This window comes from Pogoniulus pusillus, chromosome 17 (genome assembly GCF_015220805.1).
Source record: "Pogoniulus pusillus isolate bPogPus1 chromosome 17, bPogPus1.pri, whole genome shotgun sequence".
Taxonomy (NCBI): Eukaryota; Metazoa; Chordata; class Aves; order Piciformes; family Lybiidae; genus Pogoniulus; species Pogoniulus pusillus.
In genome coordinates this window covers 7,016,794-7,035,907 of record NC_087280.1, presented here as the reverse complement: position 1 = coordinate 7,035,907, position 19,114 = coordinate 7,016,794, and the positions used below count along the sequence as shown (strand labels likewise).

Sequence of the window (19,114 nt, the reverse complement as noted above, 5' to 3'; positions counted from 1 at the left end):
GAGCTGGACACGGTACTGCAGGTGAAATCTCACTAGATCAGGGTGGCAGAATCACCTCTCTCGATCTGCTGGCCACAGCTCTTTTGGTGCATCCCAGGATGCCATTGGCCTCTGGGCTGCAGGTATGTATCTCTAGTTTTTCATCCACCAGTAGCCCAAGTCCTTTTCCTTTTTTGCTATCACATCATTTCCCAGCCTAAACTGATCACCAGGATTTTCCTGACCCAGGTGCATGACCTTGCACTGGACTTTGTTTAACCTCACGAGGTTCACTTGTGTCCACTTTTTTAGCTTGTCTAGGTCCCTCTGGATAACATCCAATCCTTTTGGCATATCAGCTGCACCACTCAGCTTGATTTCAAAATTACAAGTTATAACCTGTTACTGGAGTCTAAGACAAAGTAAACAAGAAGAATTGAAAAGATGATGCTGCATTTAGGAGTTATGATAGACTCTTACTGAGGAAATAATATGGAAAGCTAGAGACACTCAATACCTTAAAATACTTTAATCCCCTTAAAATGTTCTGAAACACCAATAGAACAAGGGACCACAGTCTCAAGTTGTGCCAGGGTAGGTATAGGCTCGATGTTAGGAGGAAGTTCTTCACAGAGAGTGATTTCCCATTGGAATGGGCTGCCCAGGGAGGTGGTGGAGGTACCGTCCCTGGGAGTCTTCAAGAAAAGACTGGATGAGGCACTTAGTGCCATGGTCTAGTTGACTGGCTAGGGCTGGGTGCTAGGTTGGACTGGATGATCTTGGGGGTCTCTTCCAACCTGGTTGATTGTATGATTCTAACACTGGTAACAGCTGAGAAGTCCTTTACTTGCACTTCATCACTGATAATGGCCTAGCAAAATGCACAGCACTGTATCACATGTCAGGCACACATGCACAGGGATTAATTCATCAATTCATCTGCTCAGATGATCTGCTGAAACATGTTTTACAACTGTATTTTCATAGTGCTTCAGAGAGTTTTCGTCATGCTATTGTTCTTACTCAAGCACAACTACATTCTCAGAGGGAGAAAACGTCATAGATAAATGAAATAGGGGTCTAGAACTGAAATAAACCAGCAAACAGGAGATAGAGACTTTCCAGGTAAGGATCCTCTACATCTTTTCATTGGTATTTTTTCAAGATCAAACAACACTGTTGCTACAATGGTTCTGTTTTCTTCCAGGACAACAGATAAAGAATGAACTTGAGGCAGTTACCGTGCTTCCCTTTATTCACAAGGGCCCTCAGAGGGTGTTAACTGTGCTCTAGCAGAAAGCAGCAGTGCAAGAGATAAATGTAATGCCACCGAGAAAAGTGCAATTTCCCTGAGATAAAGATCTTTGTTTAAAACCAAATTCAGGTATCAATCAAAAATGTAAAGTAGTCAGTACTGTACTTTTCTGTGCTGGAAATACCCTTGCAATCCTAATAGTTGTAAGTGTGGAGTCCTGCACCTGGGGAGGAATAACATCATGTACCAGTAGAGAGTAGGGGTTGACCTGCTGGAGCAAGACCTTGAGTCCTGGTTGATAATAAACTATTCATGAGACAGCAATGTGTCCCGGTGGCCAAGAAGGCCAATAGTATACCTGGGTGCATTAAGAAGAGTATGCCTTGGAGGTCAAGGCAGATTCTCCTTCCCCTCTACTCAACCCTAGTTAGACCACATCTGGAATATTGTGTAGAGTTCAGGAGAGACAGGGAACTACTGGAGAAGGTTCAACGGAGAGCTACAGGAACAACTAAGGAACTGATGCATTACAAGCAAAGACAGAGAGACCTGGGGCTGTTTACTCTGGGGAACAGATGGCTGAGAGGGGGCTTTATCAATACCTACAAATATCTGAGGGGTGGTTGCCGTGAGGATGAAGACAGTCTCTTTTCAGTGGTATCCAGCTGTGGTGGTTTGGGACAGGGGGGGCAGGTTCCCTTAAGAAGGCCACAAAGTCCTTCAAAAAGAGATGGAGAGTCTCAGGGGATGGATGTGGTCATCCCAGGACATTGTAACATTACTATTCTATTCTGCTTTCCAGTATCACAGCTTATTTAAAAGCAATGCCTAGCTGACACAGCTCTCTTCCCCTCCCTTCACCTCTCTGGGAGGAGCATGCACCCCTATTTACCTCACGGTTTGTGTGGGTGAGACAGCTCCTGGCTGGCAGGGAATTTTGAGCTGCATCATGCGACCTACGCTGGGGAGGGCAGTTTTGGCCTACTCTCAGGCCTGCTGAGGGTGGAAGGGGTGGAGGATTCTAGAAGGTTTTAGTCTGATAGACAAGGCCTACTTTGTGAATGCATTCATTCTACCTGACTGTCTTCTGTACATATGTACCTGTGAAGAGAATCTCCCTTTAAACTTCCAGTTGGTGTGTGGTACTTTCATTTTTACTCCCCAGAAAAGTAAATTTGATTTCTGTCCTCCAGCTCTTGGTAGCTTGTGGCCCTCATCTGGGACACCAGTGGTAGGATGAGGGGAAATGGACATAAACTCAAGCACAAGAAATTTCATCTCAACATGAGAAAAAAAAATCCTATGAGGTTGATGGAGCACTGGAATGGTCTGCCCAGAAATAATGTGGAGTCTCCTTCTCTAAAGATCTTCAAAACCTGCCTGCATGTGTTCCTGTGTGACCTGTCCTAAGTGGTCCTGCTTTGCAAGGTGGTTGGACTTGATGATCTCTGGAGATTCCTTCCAATCTATGATTCTATGAGACTCAAATGCTAATTTAAGGCCTCTTACATGCATAGCTCCATTAAGTAATGTACATATCTTCCAGTAGAATGTATCTCTCTATAGAAGCAAGAACAATGAACACGCTAGATCTTCTTCCTCATTCAGATTTTTCCCTTTTCCTCCTCGTTTTCCTCATTTTTAATTTCTTCCTGATGCTGCAGGAAGATCTTGTTTCCAAATATTGAACATATTCCTCCAAATCTCATCCTTCTTTCAAACAGAGAAGGAATGCTGGCCAAAACTCTTATCTTAACACAGTTTTCTCTCACAAAAACATCTCATACAATCTGCATAAAACGTACTTCAGAACATAAAAAGCAAGATGTCTGAAAAACCACTACAGGATATATAAAATGAGAAGTTTAATTACTTTGCTCAAGTCTCCGTTGCATTGCAAATGAAGCACTTGGGCCAACAGGCACCACACCACAAAAATGCAGGCAGCTCAGTAATCAACACAAGGAAGACCAGCTTAACCACTTGCTGTTTCCTACGTGTTTTAGTTCCTCAGCCCCCCACTTCTACACTGCAAATTCTAAAATTAATCGTCATAGCAACAGGAGTCCAACTCCTCATTTACAATGCAGACAATCTTCTCAATCATGTTATTCACGCACAACCCCACAGCTTCTGATCTGTATCACAGCCAGCTTGAACAGGGGATGTGGGGAGAGGAACAGAACACACAGGTATGACACCCTGACATGCAGTGGTCAGGAAGCAGCTCAGCTCAACCTTTGCTTTAAGGCAATCGACCTGCTCCTTTACTTTCACTTAAGAACAAATAGCTGCTGTTGAAAAGCCAAATTGCTTAGTTCTCCTGTTAAGGATGCTTATGAGCTGTAAATAGATACACAGCTGATTAAAGCTACCTTTAAGCACGATTTTAATTTGAATTACTTACAACAGACTTTAAGTAAGAGTTCCTTGAGGCGTGTGTCAGATGAGCATTATGCTGCTGGTTTTTGGTGAGGAAAACAATCCATTTTTGCCACAGTAGAAGGTATGAATAAGCAAAATTTTGTCCCCTGAGAAATCTGGGGAAAAAAGAAGTAGTAGTATATAAATCAGTATGCTTCTTTTATGCTGTTAAAATAGTAATAAGTAGCAAAATTCAACTTTACCTTTGACCTTAGAAGCGTAAGGGACACTACTCTTAATGCAGATAAATAAATGACCATGTACAATAATTTGCATTAAGAAGATTACTTGGGTACAGCCCAGACAAATAAAATAATTTTCTTTCAAAGTGTGGATGTACAAAAATATCCTTAGGACTATCCTACCTGGAAATGGTAATTCACACTTAAAAAATTCTTAAGGTTCACCAAATACACCTCCAGAAGCTTTCCTTCCCATAAGCTATTGAAATCTAACTAGCAAAGAGTTATTCAGGAGATGACTCAGTTAGGAAAGCCATTTTCTTCCATGGAAAGGAAGGTCAAACACATGGAGATAAAAGGAATACAACTTTATTTCACAGGATTTATTTAATTTTAACAGAAACAGCAGTTCCCTTTGCATATAATCTAGTAATGTCTCTTAAGTGTAAGTCCTGCTGCTTGCAAATACAAAATCCCATTACTACAGACTTCACTCTTTTAAAAGGCACTCAAAAATCACTTTCAGTGTTTCTGCTTTTTTAATCCATTCACAAAACTCATATACTTTTAACTGAGCTCAGCATTACCAAAATCAGGATTTACAGATATTTACCCAAACTCTTTCATCATGGATAACATTTCTTCCAATAATGCTTTATAAACCAGGCAGAAATGTAACAAGTCCCATAATTTTCATGAATTTGTGAGAATTATTCTATAAACACAGCATATTATATGATTTCTCAATATTTTTTTAGAATAAATATGGAAATAATCCCTAAAGTCCTATCTGTCTGTGTAATAACTCCACTGTAAAATGAAGTGCTTTCTGAGATAATATATCATACTTTAGAAGATTCCTTGCCTTTTTTTTTCTTTAATTGGGATATATTTTAATGGAAGAATCACACATCTATCCTAAGAGTTATTGTCAGTTCTCTTTTGAAACTTGTGAATGTACTGTATAACAGATACCCTCATATAGCAGACAAATTTTAAAGCTCACAATAACATAGAAAGAATAATTTCATACACCACAAATTAAACATAGGCAGAAGTCAAATTGCATTTGCCTGTGACACTGACCTTTATCACCACCACAGAACTTAAAAAAAACCCCAACAACAACAAAACCAACCACAAGCCAAAAGCAACTGTAAAGCCCTCGTCAACTTAAAGAAGCAACTTTTATTAGCTCTAACCTTTCAAAAGCTCCTTCAGCTGCAAGGGATTAAATAAACCATCAAGTGCAAATATGTCTCAACATCTCCACATGTACCATAATAACAAACTATCTACACTATGAAACTCCTGTTAGCCACTGGGAAATAACTCTGTTACACAACCTTCTACAACAAATGATTGTGCTCCAGCTAAGGAGCCATAACTTTTATCTCTGCCCCTGGAAATAACCAGTCAGGGCAGGTTTGGTTTTTTTTCCAGCTACATTAATGAAAAACAATTGAAACATTCATATAGCTTTGTCCAATGCATCAGCTGCACAAAAACCCAAACCCTTTCCATCTAGCACTTGACATACTTCAGTCAAAAAATGACTTAATACATCTACACACAACTTTTTTAGCAAATCAAATGTACCGTTCAAACTATTCTAAAAATGATGCAGTTTAGCTTCATGTTGTAAATAAGGGATCTAAGGGATTACTGTGGATACTATCACTGTTAGGGTACAAGGAAATGCATGTAGCTCAGCCCTTTTTGACATTACTCATGCACACACTGCAGCTTCAAGGCTTTGTTTTTTTATGATTCGCTGTCAAAAAGTGCAAGATGTAATCTCAGCTGCAAGTCCTTTATAATCCCGGGGACAGATACTGAATTCATGCTTTACATTTGTATGGTCCTGGCAACAACTTCTGTGTGAAGATAGCAAAGAAAATGAGGAAACACAGATAAAGATACATTTCAAAACAACTTGATCTCAAACAGGGTAAGAAGGAGTCTTAGTCAACTCTGCTGGAGCCAGACGGCAGACACATTCTTCATTAAGAATGAATATTTGTAGTCACGTTCCCAGTTTTTCCCTACTTTAGTCTGTCATATCAAAGTAATGACTGACAAGGAGCTGCAGAAGATTCTGCTACTGAGGCTTTGGAAGTACTTCAATAGGGTGCTCATGCAGTCCTTGTCCTAAACTCAAAAGGGATCACATTTTCCACTTCTACTTTTGACAGAAGACTGAAACACTTCCTACAGTCTTCCCAGCAGTGCAGGGCCTGACACACAATGCTGAAAATCTTCTTTGATAATATTCTGCTGAACCTGGACCAATGTCACCCAATAAAGTCTCAAGTGTGTGTTCACAGCCATTATTTTTTGGTTTGTTTTTTTTTTCATGCAATCTGCCACATCCTGCATATGTCTGTGTTGGAAACTGTAGGGGAAGGGTGCAAAATGCAACACACAGCATCTGTCCATACCTCAATTACAGAAGATCTATGACTGGCTAATGGTTTCATGTTCTTGTAGACACCTTTGACAGTTATGCTGTTCTGCAGTACTGGAATGATCTAACTTTAATGACCAGTTGTTGAACACTAACTGAAGTGCTTGCACAAATAGAGTTTTTTTGTACTGAAATTCTATCACTTAAACTCTCTCTGTAACCACTGCATAAGAAACATCTATTGCTTTATCTATTTCATAAGTCTCTATAGTTTGTCATAAGTTACTGATGACTAAAAAGATTTTTTTCTCTAGCTAGAAAAGTTCTTATTTACCTAGAGTAAGGGTTCTTCGATGTGGGAAATGCAGCACATTTCTCTTCTGCCTGGGCTTATGCTAGTTTGACTCAGAAAATGTGTGCAGTGGATTGTGGTGACAGGGATATGAAGGCAGAAGCTTAAAGGACATCAAACGTATTAGCGTTATGAGCTTTGTATAAATAGTCTTATTGATACAACTCTCCAAGCATCCTTTATCTTCTTGCACACAGAGATTAGAGAGAGACTCAAATGCTTAATTGTATGTAAAGTGCACAGTCAATGCATTAAGCATTTGAGTCTTTTAAAATGGAGTCTTCAGAATATTCATGCCTTGAGGTAGATAATTCAGCTCCTATTTTAAACACAAGGCTTGACTGCCTGTAACTCTTCACTTTGCATTGCTCCTCACATCCAGGCAAAACACAAAATGGTGATTTTTCCCTGTCCCCCTTACAAATGCTGATTCCCACTAATTGGTTCATCCCACAGATTCTGCGTCAGACTGATGGGGAATTTCTCTCTTACAAGTTCCCTAAAAATAATGGCAGAACCGAACTTCAGAATTTCAGATTACACACAAAAAGCAAGTCCTTGTAAGTCTTTAGATGCATATCAAGTAGAAAGAATAGCAAGTTACTAGCTTGCCAGGCATTCATAGAATGTGCTGAAATTCAACAGAGAGCATAGCACAGCTCTGTATGCAGCAGCTAAATAAGCTACAGCAGGAAACAGCTCACACAGACACATTATACAGCAAACCAGTACTGGCAATTTCCCCCAACCCTGTGACTCCCACCCTTATTTCTGTGAAACATTTAGTTTCTCAGCTACTGCAGTTATTTGGGAAACTGAACCTAGAAGAATAGAAGGTTTAATTCCATTTTCTACTAAAGACTCTGCAATAATGTAATCTCCATGCGTTTAGAACAAGTAGAGATGCACAAAGCAAAAGTAAGGAGAGGCATGGAATCTGGAATGATTCATTTCACGTTTCAAAGATGTATAAAATTTAAGTATAGCAACTGTGTTTTCTCTCACTACAAATAAGCTGAAGCTACCTCTAAAGTAATAAAAATTTATAATTGCCATGCTTTTAGAATTTTTCTTGTAATTCAGGCAATATTTTATTTTTTAAACCCCAATAATTATCAGGAAACATTCAGCCTCAACAAGCAGAACTGTAAGCCTATGTATTAACAGAAGTATTATAAAGAATCATGCAGATGAACCGTACACGCCACAAAAGCAGTGGCAACTATCAGACAGTCAAAGTTTGATGTAAAAATGGCAGTTTTTACCAACTTCAACAGGATTAATAGACATTCAGCATCTCTAAGAAATGTGCCATTAGTTCTAATTGCCACCATCGTCATCATCTATTATTACATTCTATGACAAGCAGAACACAGTTGGAGTTAAATACCAATGTGTGAAACAGGAAATTTAGAAAGCCAGGGGGAAAAAAATTAAACAGCTACTGACTACAAAATGAGCCTGGGCATGGCAGAATAAAACCCTTCACAAATACTGCAACCATACCTACTGTGTAAAGCTTATTGCAAGTTTCAGCATATATATGTCTTTCAGTTCAATCTACTCTAGAAAAAATTATTTATACATTCTATAAACATGACCAACACAGGGATTTCAGAAACATGTTTGGGTTTTAACCACACACACAAAAAAAACTTATCACAAAAAAAAGCCCTAGAAATCAGACAGATGCAAAAAGAAATATCCTTGAAGCAATCTACAGCAACATCCTCTTCAACACATTTACCTTTTCAGTCATTGTTTTAATGGCACATTGATCAAACTCCTCTGCTTTGCTGATGATCTGAAGCTAAATGTGTAACAAAGACGTTTGGGCATCGTTGCTCATTGGTTTTCAGAAACTATGTATCATCACTTTGGACAAAACACAGTCAATTCACGAGAAATTTTTCAAAGAAGCTTGCAGAGAATTGCTCTGCCTGACTAGTAGGTCTGCCTTGTAGCCAGAAAAACAAGGAAGAAAAGAAAGAACCCTCTTACTGTTGTCTCAAAAAGAGGTGGAGCAGGAATGATTTCAGTTAGGTGTTATACAAACGCTTAGGGGAGGGAGGGAATCTACTGATGCAGGGAATCGATCCCTTAAGGACAGACCAGCAGCACTTGGCAAGACAGATGTTCACCACACAGACAGGACCATAAGCCACAGGAAAGGAAAAAAATCCCAAAACAACCAGAACAAAAAAAAAAACCACTAAGCAAAACAAAAAATTTACACACCAACAAACACACACCAGCCCCCACCAAAAAAAAAACCCAAAGAAAAACCAACCAAACAACAACATCCTGCTTGACAACATACTCTATCACAAGCAAAAACACAACTACATGAGTTAATTTCAAAGGATGGCTTAAGGAGTGACCAACCACAGCGCAAGAAGCCGAGAAACAGGGTTACTCTTTTCTACAGAAACCTATTTGAAAAAATACGGGGCTGCTCCTTATGTCAGTCACTTTCAACTCACTCGGTAAACACATGCTGTACTTCCTCCTCTGCATCCACTTTTCTCTTATTTGCAAGTGTTTTGGGAAAAGGTCTTGCTTTTCAGTTTGCACAATCACCAACAGTGTTCTCCATTTCATGACAGACTCGGTGAGCTAATTTCTTGCAGCCACAGCAGACACTGAAAAGCAAACCATCTATGGGAAAGTTCATAATACTTCAAAATGTAAAAAAGTACATTCTGGCCTTTATCTAGTTGGTAATAATTTGGTATTCTCAAGCACTAGCTTCAAAGTAAAAGTGGTGGTGTCAGGAAAAGAAAGGGATCACTGCCATCAATTAGCCAAATATTTGAACTTGGATCTGAACTAAGTTCGTGCCACCAGTATTTGTGTTTTAATTAATACAACAACGGATCTAGTTGTGTGCAACATAATACACGCAACTCAGAAACTACACAGCAGCTACTATTCCCTAATATATAACAACTCCTATTTTCTTACATATAACACCCATGTTTTCTATGATCTCTAAAGACTAGAGACTTTAACCAAAAGGAAGAAAAGCTACTGCTTTCATGGATTTCATCTGAAAGACCTTCATCTGCAAAGAACTTCATAGGCAATTTTTTACAGTCCTTATTCTATCCTGTGATTTTTTTTACACAGCTTATATGACTGCATATCTAGTCTCAATACAAAATTCCACATCTGCTTGATTAAATAAGACCATCAGTCTCCTAAAGTAAAGCCACAGCCAAAAGGCCCCAGATTATGTCAACAGCCTCCAACAGAAGGGTGAAAATCTGGCTCTGTATTACCTATAATTCAAATGATAGAATTAAAAGCTGAGTAGCATGTCCTCAAAACAGAAAGACATTCAGAGAATTGCCATCACTAATTCCAGATAAGCGGTAAACTTTCCCATAATACTTCACCTCTTGAAAGCCAGAGACTTTACAGAATGTCACCCCTGAAAGCCAGCCTTGGAAGTATTCCTGTCCAATATCCACTAAGCCCTTCTCCAAACCACTTCAAGAATTTACTGAACAATGGATTTCCTCACATTGTTCTCTGATAAATTAATCCATCCATTAAATGCTACTGAGATGAAGACAGATGCATCTGTGGAAGCAAAGACTTCAGCAAGGGCCTTGTTTTCCACATGTAGACAAAAAGTTAAGGACTAGCATAGCTTAAGTATATTAAGTTACATACCAGAGAAACTTGGCTGAGCAAAGGACCTGAGCTGCTACTATCTCTTTGCCTTCCTAACACGGAGAAGCAGTAATGAATTAACATTTGCAAGGAAAAGATTGCAGATATGTCAACAGACTAATCTTGCCTTGGCTGAATAAAAGAAAAATGTGGTGTGTGTATCACTGTAAAGAGTGCCATTGGGGATAAGGGAGAGCAGGGAGGTATTGCAGTCATTTTCCTTCTCCCACACCTGTATTTCAGTCTGATAAAATGGAAAACTTTTCCAGCTACCTTCCTCACTCTACATAGAGTCGTAAAGATGACACTTAGGGTTTAGTTTCATTGGTGCACCCACTTCTAGGTTTGACAGCATTTTCCTGGACATGACTAAGCTGACTAAAGTATCAAACAGCACAGCATACACTATTTATTCTAAAGAGAAATAGTGAAGAGAAATACTTACTTCCTATACTGCAAAAAATGTGATAAAACAGATGAAGTAACTGGATAGTCATCAACTTTGTTATTTATACTGCTTTCACCAATGGATCCAACCTTAGCAAGTTAAAGAGTATCCCTTTTCACAAGAAGTATTGTGGATGTCAGACTGTATTAAGGAACACATTTTTAAGGTCCTGTCCTTTCCAACTACAAAAGCTGTTCTTGATATCCTGGGGTAGTAACTAGTACAGTTTGCATGGCATCTCCCTTTTGTGATGGATTAACCACCACAAGAATCAGAAATGTAATTAAGAAATTACCCTGTTCCATCATAGGGTTCAGCAGGTGCTTTCAGAATAAATCAAAGAAAATCACGGCAATTATTTCTTTGTAATCCCTGAGAAGGGTCCAAATCTCTCTTAATTTCTGCATAAGGAGAAAGATCACTGCCTTACAAAACAAAGTACTGCGTATCAAAATTAACAAATTACTTATGCAACGATTCAACTGAGATATCTTAATAGTCACCCCTTTGTTATTTTTACAAACCACCAGTGCATAATTCATTTTTATGTTACAGTAACAAAAAAAATAAGAACACCACTGAAATGTCCAAATCTCAAGAGTCTCCAGTGAAACAATATATGGACCATAATTATATGTAGTGCATTTTTTGCAAAGGAAGTTGACTCAGTTTCAAATTTAGCAAAATATGACCAGGAAATAAGTGTCTGGAACTCAACTGTGATGTGTGTTCGACCTTTCTCAGACCTGAAACCTATTATTTGTGAAACATCATTTCAGCTTCTAAAGCATTAAAGGTCCTCTAGTCCCATATAAAGGAATAACTGCTCCACAAATAAATTTTAGGATCTTACTGGTTGAACTTACTCAAAATTCCTTTATTCTTTCTGGATAAGGCTTCCAAGAATTTTTAGTATGTACAAGAAACCTACACTGTCAGCTATTAATGCTTGAAATATATGGAGATAGTTCAAAAGGAAATATGAGAAGAGATGATTTACTTGAGAAGGAGTTTCTCCCTGTCTTCTTTTACCAACTGGCTCCTTTTAGCTATACAAACAGTACCAGCTCCTCCATCCATTTGCTCTCTGCCCTGATGTACATCAATAAAGTTGAGAGAGAGCTCAAGATAGCTAGTTTTTGTCTAATTTTACTGAAAACTCTTTTTGATTTTGTAAAGGAGGTAATTTGAAACTACATTAATTTATCTCTAAAAATATGAATCTGGGTGAATTCAGATTGGGCTACAGTTTGATTCTGAAATGCTAAAAATGTATTACCAAGCCCATGCAGCATCTACAATAGATGACATGCACTTTGAATTGCCCTCATTTTAAAGGTTTAATACATTACAAACTTGGAGTTTCTAATCAACTCACCTAAAACTTATCATACTTTGAGAGCCAAAGATCATACCTTCATTATGCAATCACTCTCTATTAGCTTAGCCTGTAGACACTACACTAACACATGCATCGTTAACAGCAAAAATAACATAATGGAAATTCTCACAGACTTCATTCTGAGCGACTATAAAAGGAGTGTTGAAACACTTAGCTTTTATAAATTGTTTAAACTGCATTAGTCTATTGCTCTATCTTGGTTTTAGTCATGTTACAATAAACTAAGGTCTTCCCAGATTGAGGTCGATCTCTTTAGAATGACAGACACTTGCTCTAAACCGAAGCAAAGCAGCCAGTATTTTTGCTTCAAAATGTATCCTGATGATTGGACTGCCTAATGAGAACACAGCACTTTTTAAAGTATACATTAAACTCTCTTCATCTAAGTCTAGAACTATCTACCTTATAAAACCTCTACTGCAAAAAAAGGTAACTTCAAACAAAAATTTCCTGCAATTCTATGAGAATTGGACAGAATTTACCAAGACGTGAACTTCTGTTTGTTTGCAGTGGCCTGAAGACCTGTGTGATGTTGCTGCCTTCTAGATATGTCTTCTTTCAGGTGTAAAAAACATTATTTATTCAGTTTGTACAAAAGAGGATAAATGTCATTTCTCAGTATGGAATAGGGCTCAGATATATTTCATTCTACTTCCAGTAATTAACTGTAACAGATTAATGCACAGAGAACCGGTTAACCTGTCTGCTTCCCCCGACCCAGAAGTGAAGGAAAAGTAACACACAAAACACAAACTGGGTTGATATAAAGAGTTCAGATAAGTAAGAGTTTACTGAGTAAATGAGATAATAATAACACAATGCACAATAACTGTAGCCTATTTGCAGAAAAACAGCACAGCAGAAAGCAGCAGCAAGCGAGCTAAACCACTGCATTCTTCCCTCTCTGGCTGCTGTCCCAGAGGAAGAGAGCCAATACCCAAAACCACAGAATCCAAAACCAGCAACCAGAACAGGAAGCCTCCCACACTATAATCTGAACTTCAATCCCCATAATACTTTGCTCCAGCCAGCACTTTCTTTTGGAAGCTGGCATGAATAGCAGCAGATTCAACTTAACCCACGTCGTTGGCAAAAGTATTTTGATTTCATGAGGACTAAGTGAATGAATCTGGTTTACACTGGTAAGTAATGAAGCTTGTAAGGTTTACCAGAGGTAAAGAGCACGACCTAGAATGATTGTTTTCTACATCTGCAAAAGCAAAGCTACATGTTTGCACTCACCAACAGTTAATGTACTTCACACAATTACAATAGTGTTGTTATTACGTAACAAAATTGTCTCATAATAGACAGTTGTTAAAATAACGAATTCAACTAGCAATTAAATCTCAAAGTGATGTAGCATTGCCTGTAATTAAAACACACTTCTACTTCCACCCACATTAGAGAGAGCCTGACTATCCCAATACAGTAGTTAGTCTTTACTAATTGTATCTTAATGAGGATTCCTAAGACAAATGTGATACTGAATTTCAAATCAACTACCGCCAAACAGTACATAATCTTAAATTAACGGCAACTGGCAAACGGTGAATTCAAGAGAAAGCTATCTGTAGTGGCAGGTAATGTGTCTCAGTAATTTGCAAAGCCAAATGCCACTGCTCTAAAACAAGCCCATTCACTTCTATAAAAATGCTACCACAGCAGCAGCCAAGACGACACTTAAAATGGAACTACATCTCTACCTGAAAACTCTGACGACAACATAAAGTAACTGCATCATAAAATCAACTGAGATTTGTTTTCTATAGATAACCACCTTCTCTTGTGCATAAGTATTACCAAACAGCCTTAAATAGTATCCTCCATCTGGTATTTTCTTTCCAAGATAATTTTAAACATTTTGCAGACTCACAAAATTCACTTAATCAGCACTTCTTCCAAATTTTCACTACCACCAAGTGTGGTTCCAATAATCTGACTTACTGTAACCTTCTGAACCACTTAAAGAGAGATTCAGGACTTTTGTTCTTTCAATGCTTTAATGCCTCACAAAATATTAATGAGCAGAGTCAAGAATGTGCCTGTAAGGTATGCAATTGCTGTAGTATTTAAAAATGGAGCTAAGGAAGACAGAGTAGTTTAAAAAAGCATTATTAATTTTGAGTTCTTGCACTTCATTACAATCTTAAAGGGTATTTAGCAACTCAAAATTAAAAATCTAGTCCCTCTGTTCTGAATTTTCAGTATAATGTTCAAGACAGGCCCTGTGGTGTCAAATCAAGAGTACAGACCACAGTTTTTCATACGTTTCTTGTGTACATGGCAGGAAGTAATTGTTTTCAGCTTTATTTAGTTTGCTGCTTTAATTTATTAAAGGTCTCCTCAAGCACTTCTGTGGACCTAATGTGGCAGGGTATGAAAAGCAGCAAGGAAGAACTTCTCATTCCAGCAATACTGCCAAGGAAGCATTACACATAACATACTTCCAGGGAAGAAAAAACCTTATTGTGAAAAGTTTGGATCAAGCAATGTATTTAGCATCCCTGGGAAATTCGGTAACAGAAGCAGAGACAAAATCCAACTCACCATGGTTAAGTTCTATTTGCAGAAATCTCCCTTCTTTCCTGCATGCCCTATCTCATTTTGATGAAGCAAATGAGGCAGGCCTTCACACCAGCAAACTTGCTTTCTCCCTAGAAAGAGGACAGAGAATTCAGCAAGTAAATGGCAGTTTAGAGCAGCTGATAATCAGCTAAACATCACTAATTAGCAAACATTGTTCAGTTCACAGTCATTAGGAAGGTTATTGCTATGGAAATTTTCCACTTAATTCTCACAATGAAAGTGAACTGTTTAAGAAACAGTAAAGAAAAGAACTAAGCCCAAAAAAGTGCTTCTGCAGTGACAGATCAGCTGCTGAAGCAGTTTAACATGGCAATGTTATGGATGGTTTTAGGAATTTACTTAACATCCAAGCTTTCGGAAGTACAGCTAAGGACTCATTTAATGAGGCACACTGCATCATCCACAGGCAAGCTGTTAACTTGTTAATAATTTTACTTGGTTTCTTTGGATGGCTACAGTTAATTGTTGTCAACCAGAAACCAAGTTAAATTCTTGTTTTCTTTGCAAGGTCCTTATGCTCAGTATTTCAAAACAACTAAATGACAGATGCTTATTTGGGGGTGCAGGGGATGTTTATAGCTACTTACAGGAATGAGGTAGGTAGGCCCCTGTTTCTGTTTCTAATATGTTTACCTATTTAGGAAGACAGGAGGCAATTGTCCAGATGATTTACTTGTGACTTTGAAGTTCTGTAGTATCATGTGTCTGTAAGAATGGAGAGAAGACCAGAACATGTTTTGCTGTTTTACTCCAAAAATGACACTGTAAAATATTGTTCTGCATCCATTTATCATTCTCACTGCACACCCTGACCCTGGAAGCTTAATCTGCAGCACTATCACAGAGAAACGATTTCTTCCTTTCTTCCAGATTTGGCCATTCCAAAGATTGTACTAAAAGCTTCACTATCTCATTGTTGAGATCACAATTGCTTTTCCATCAAGAACTTCAGCCAGAGCCCAGTCTAATTCACATTAAACAAAAGAAACATCCATGATCAAATAGAGTAATAGACAGCAAGCTTTCTGGAGGAAAACACTGTCTGACCACTGGCCCACATTAACCCAGACATAAAGATTGTAAAAGGTAACATGATAAACACAAACAACATGCCCTAAGAAGGAGATTGCTTTGCCATTACAGAGGTATGTATTCCATTGACATGGGAAAACAGCTATGGTAACCTGACAAGAAATAACTCAATATCCTTCAGGTTCATACACAGAGTACTTAGAAGTGGTGGTGGTCACAAAACCAGCATATGCAAGGTGTGTATGAACACCTAACTCCATGCAGTTGGGAATTTATATGTGTATTTTCACAAATACCTACTGAAGTGCACAGGCAAAACTGTACTTATTTTCCACTAAAGTTATCACACATGTGAGTCTTAGAATTATATGAAACAATCTAATTGCCAAATTAAGACAGGTTTCTAAAAGATCATCCAGATTCTTTCTTCACTCTTACCATGGTCATATTTATTTCAGACTACTAGCCTGAAGCATTTCCCAAACTGCATTTCAGTTTCACAGTTGTGTTTATATTGCTACATACAGTTTGTACAAGTACAAGAATTTACACTAAAATTCTTGTAGCCAAAGAATGGTGCTCGAGATCTTTGAGTTTGTCTGGTCCCTTTCCACTAGCAACATTTCTTTCACAACACACATTACAGTCATTTAAGTCATTGAGGGCAAGTGGTGCATCAGTAATGCTGTTGGTGGAAACAAAGAAAGCCCAAGCCTATTGTGCTGTTCTGATGCCTCGCATTCTGCTGAACCACTTGACACTGACAAAACTCAATTAACACTTGTAGAAATGGCACACATGCAAGAACTTGTCAGAGTATCACTGTTCACCAAAGTGTCCATGCGTTTCTTTGAAGAGCTACTAAAACAGCTGTTTCAATTTCAGAAGATGAAACTTACCCAGAACAAATCTCTCTCTCTCTACACAGCAAGTGGAAAGTAAGAAAAGGATTGTGGAGAAAAGTTTCTCCTGGTTACTTTTCCTTCTGCTAGAACTATCCCTAGACACTTGCATGCATCCATTGGATAATAAATCAGAAGAAAATACATGTCTCAACTGGGTGAAATTCATGCAACAGCACAAGCAATGGACAAGAAGCAAAAGCTATCATTAGTTACGATTGTGAACTACAGTTTTGAATGAAATTGTAATTGCTAATACAATAAATTAATTTGAGGTCAGCATTCAATACTATAATTCAGTTACCCAGTAAGTCTGTCAAAATCGTTCATACATAATAAAAGGAAAACAAAAAGCCTTAGATTGAAATTGAAACAACCTCAATAAAGATTTTTATGTAAAGAACATCAACTGTTTCCAGTGTAATTAATATGTTAAAATTAAATCTGGTCTTGATCATGGGATAACCAAAATGCTACAACCTCTCACTAGTAATTCATGAGGTGTACTTTGACGTGATTATGCTCTAATAATTACTCTGTTCTTACAGCTCATTATACATCATATCTTATCAATAGATTATGCTACAGTTTAAGCTCAGATTGACAATTCTCTCTCTGAAAATACAATGCAGATACTTCCAGTCATGCAGATGAACTCGCATGTGGCTGTTTTCACTAGTCCAAAGAAACATACATTCTGAAGATTTCCAACTCCAGAACATGAACAAAAGTTCCATGATTAAAGTTTGCAATGAGATGGTAGAGATGCCCTGGAAGAGCCATGTTTCAGGTTTACAACAGACCTGAGGCTTTGTCACGATAAGTCACTAAAGCAGCATTTGCAAAGGCTCTTGTATTTGAATGCTGACAGAAACAGTATCACCAAGACCTTGTTTTCTGTGGATTCCTGTAGGTCTCAGTAGTGTGTCACTGAGGGCAGCTGACTCTTTTTCCAAAAGTCTAATTTAAGACATGATAAATTCAGTTATGTTTACTGCCACTGACTTTCAGCTTCTGCATAACAGCATGAAGTCATGGAAAACACTCAAATTGTTGGACTTGTCAAAAGCTAGTCACTTTTTCACAATGGAAAATTATATCTTCTATATAGCACACACTTACTCATCACGAAGCTGAGACACTTTTCCCAGGCCCACATTAGAAAGCCAACAAATATAATTTGCAATTTTACACAATTATCTACATACATCTTCTGAAATAAAATAGCTACAACCTGAACCAAACAAATGACAAATGTTATCCCAAATCTCCACATATCTGCTTTTTACTACTTTGCCAGCCAAATTAGCATGTGCGGACTCAAAGATGATGCTAAAACACAGTAGCTTTAAAAGGTGGACTCCTCTTTCTTTTCTGCAGCATGGATTTGGGCCACTGGGTGTCATTTCCTCCTTTCCTTTTGCTCTGATACTTGTCTAAGTGGTCTCTGGGCCACTTAGACTCAACCAAAACAACAAAACCTCTGCTACTTTTTTTCACCTGGAAGAATTTTATTCTAGATTGAAATAACTCAAAGAAGGGCCTGGAAAAACACCATAGCCAGTACAAAGAAGGTAACATGAAGCAAGTGGGGTAAATAATCTCTTTTCTTCAGTGCCAATGACCTTTCAGATTAGCTCTCCTCTTTTGTGTATTCTCAGTGTACTGCAACTGATCTGGTAGCAGGTCAGCCCCCTGCAAAGAGTACTGAGGGCAAAATCAAAATCCACTCCCCACTGCTGCAGCCCCCTTAGCCCTGAGGAACAGACAAGAAGCTTCTGATGTGGTGGCAGCTGAAACACTAGCCTTCACCTTTAACAGCAGAAAACTAAGATGGGTTAGAGCTTAGGTCTGAGGGCCTTAGCTGTGTGTTGTATGCAGGAAACCTGTTGTTGAGAGCTGTACAAACTCCAGCAAATAAATGCAGCACATCGTGATTGCAAGGCAAGCTACTCTTTTCTAAAAGAATATAAAATGCAAGCAGTTCATATTACTGCTTTGCACTCCACACCAACCACCTAGTGTGCTGACTTTGCAAGAAAAACACAACCATAGTTTTACCCTTCAAGACTCCTTTGCAGCACTTCAGCAACTTCACAGGCACAGCTTTACCTTCACAGATTAAAAAAAAAAAAAAAAAGCTATTTCCAATTTAAAAGAATCATACTTTATTAACTATAAAACACATCTCTGGGGAAAAAATATGACAAGCTCCAAAGCCCACTAATGAGGAACAGTACTACACCATATTTCAAAGGATCTGAAACAGTGGGATAGGGCCTTTCTGGTCCCTACCAGATGAGAAAATAGAATGCCAAAGGAGAGTACACAGTGTATATTGATGCCTAAAGACTCATAGCTTGAAGCATAGTCTCCTATTGATTTTAGCTTCATTTCAGGAGATCTATTTCCCTTTAAATTCTACTTCACCGAAGAAAACCGTTTTCTACTTGCCACTCTCCCA

At 38.3% G+C, this 19,114-nt stretch overlaps 1 protein-coding gene across 4 annotated transcripts in view; it reads right to left on the bottom strand.

The window, feature by feature from the left end:
• Nucleotides 1-19,114, bottom strand: part of OTUD7A (OTU deubiquitinase 7A) — a 105,963-nt gene that overhangs the window by 47,467 nt on the left and 39,382 nt on the right. For 2 of the 4 annotated variants that reach the window (XM_064157451.1, XM_064157454.1), the window contains exons 2-4: nucleotides 15,350-15,421; nucleotides 14,678-14,784; nucleotides 3,642-3,774 (exon numbers count right to left, since the gene is read on the bottom strand). The gene's annotated coding sequence lies outside the window, so the exon portion shown is untranslated. Of the gene's footprint in view, nucleotides 1-3,641; nucleotides 3,775-14,677; nucleotides 14,785-15,303; nucleotides 15,422-19,114 lie in introns of all 4 variants that reach the window. The other 2 variants (XM_064157452.1, XM_064157453.1) reach the window with 2 other exon arrangements.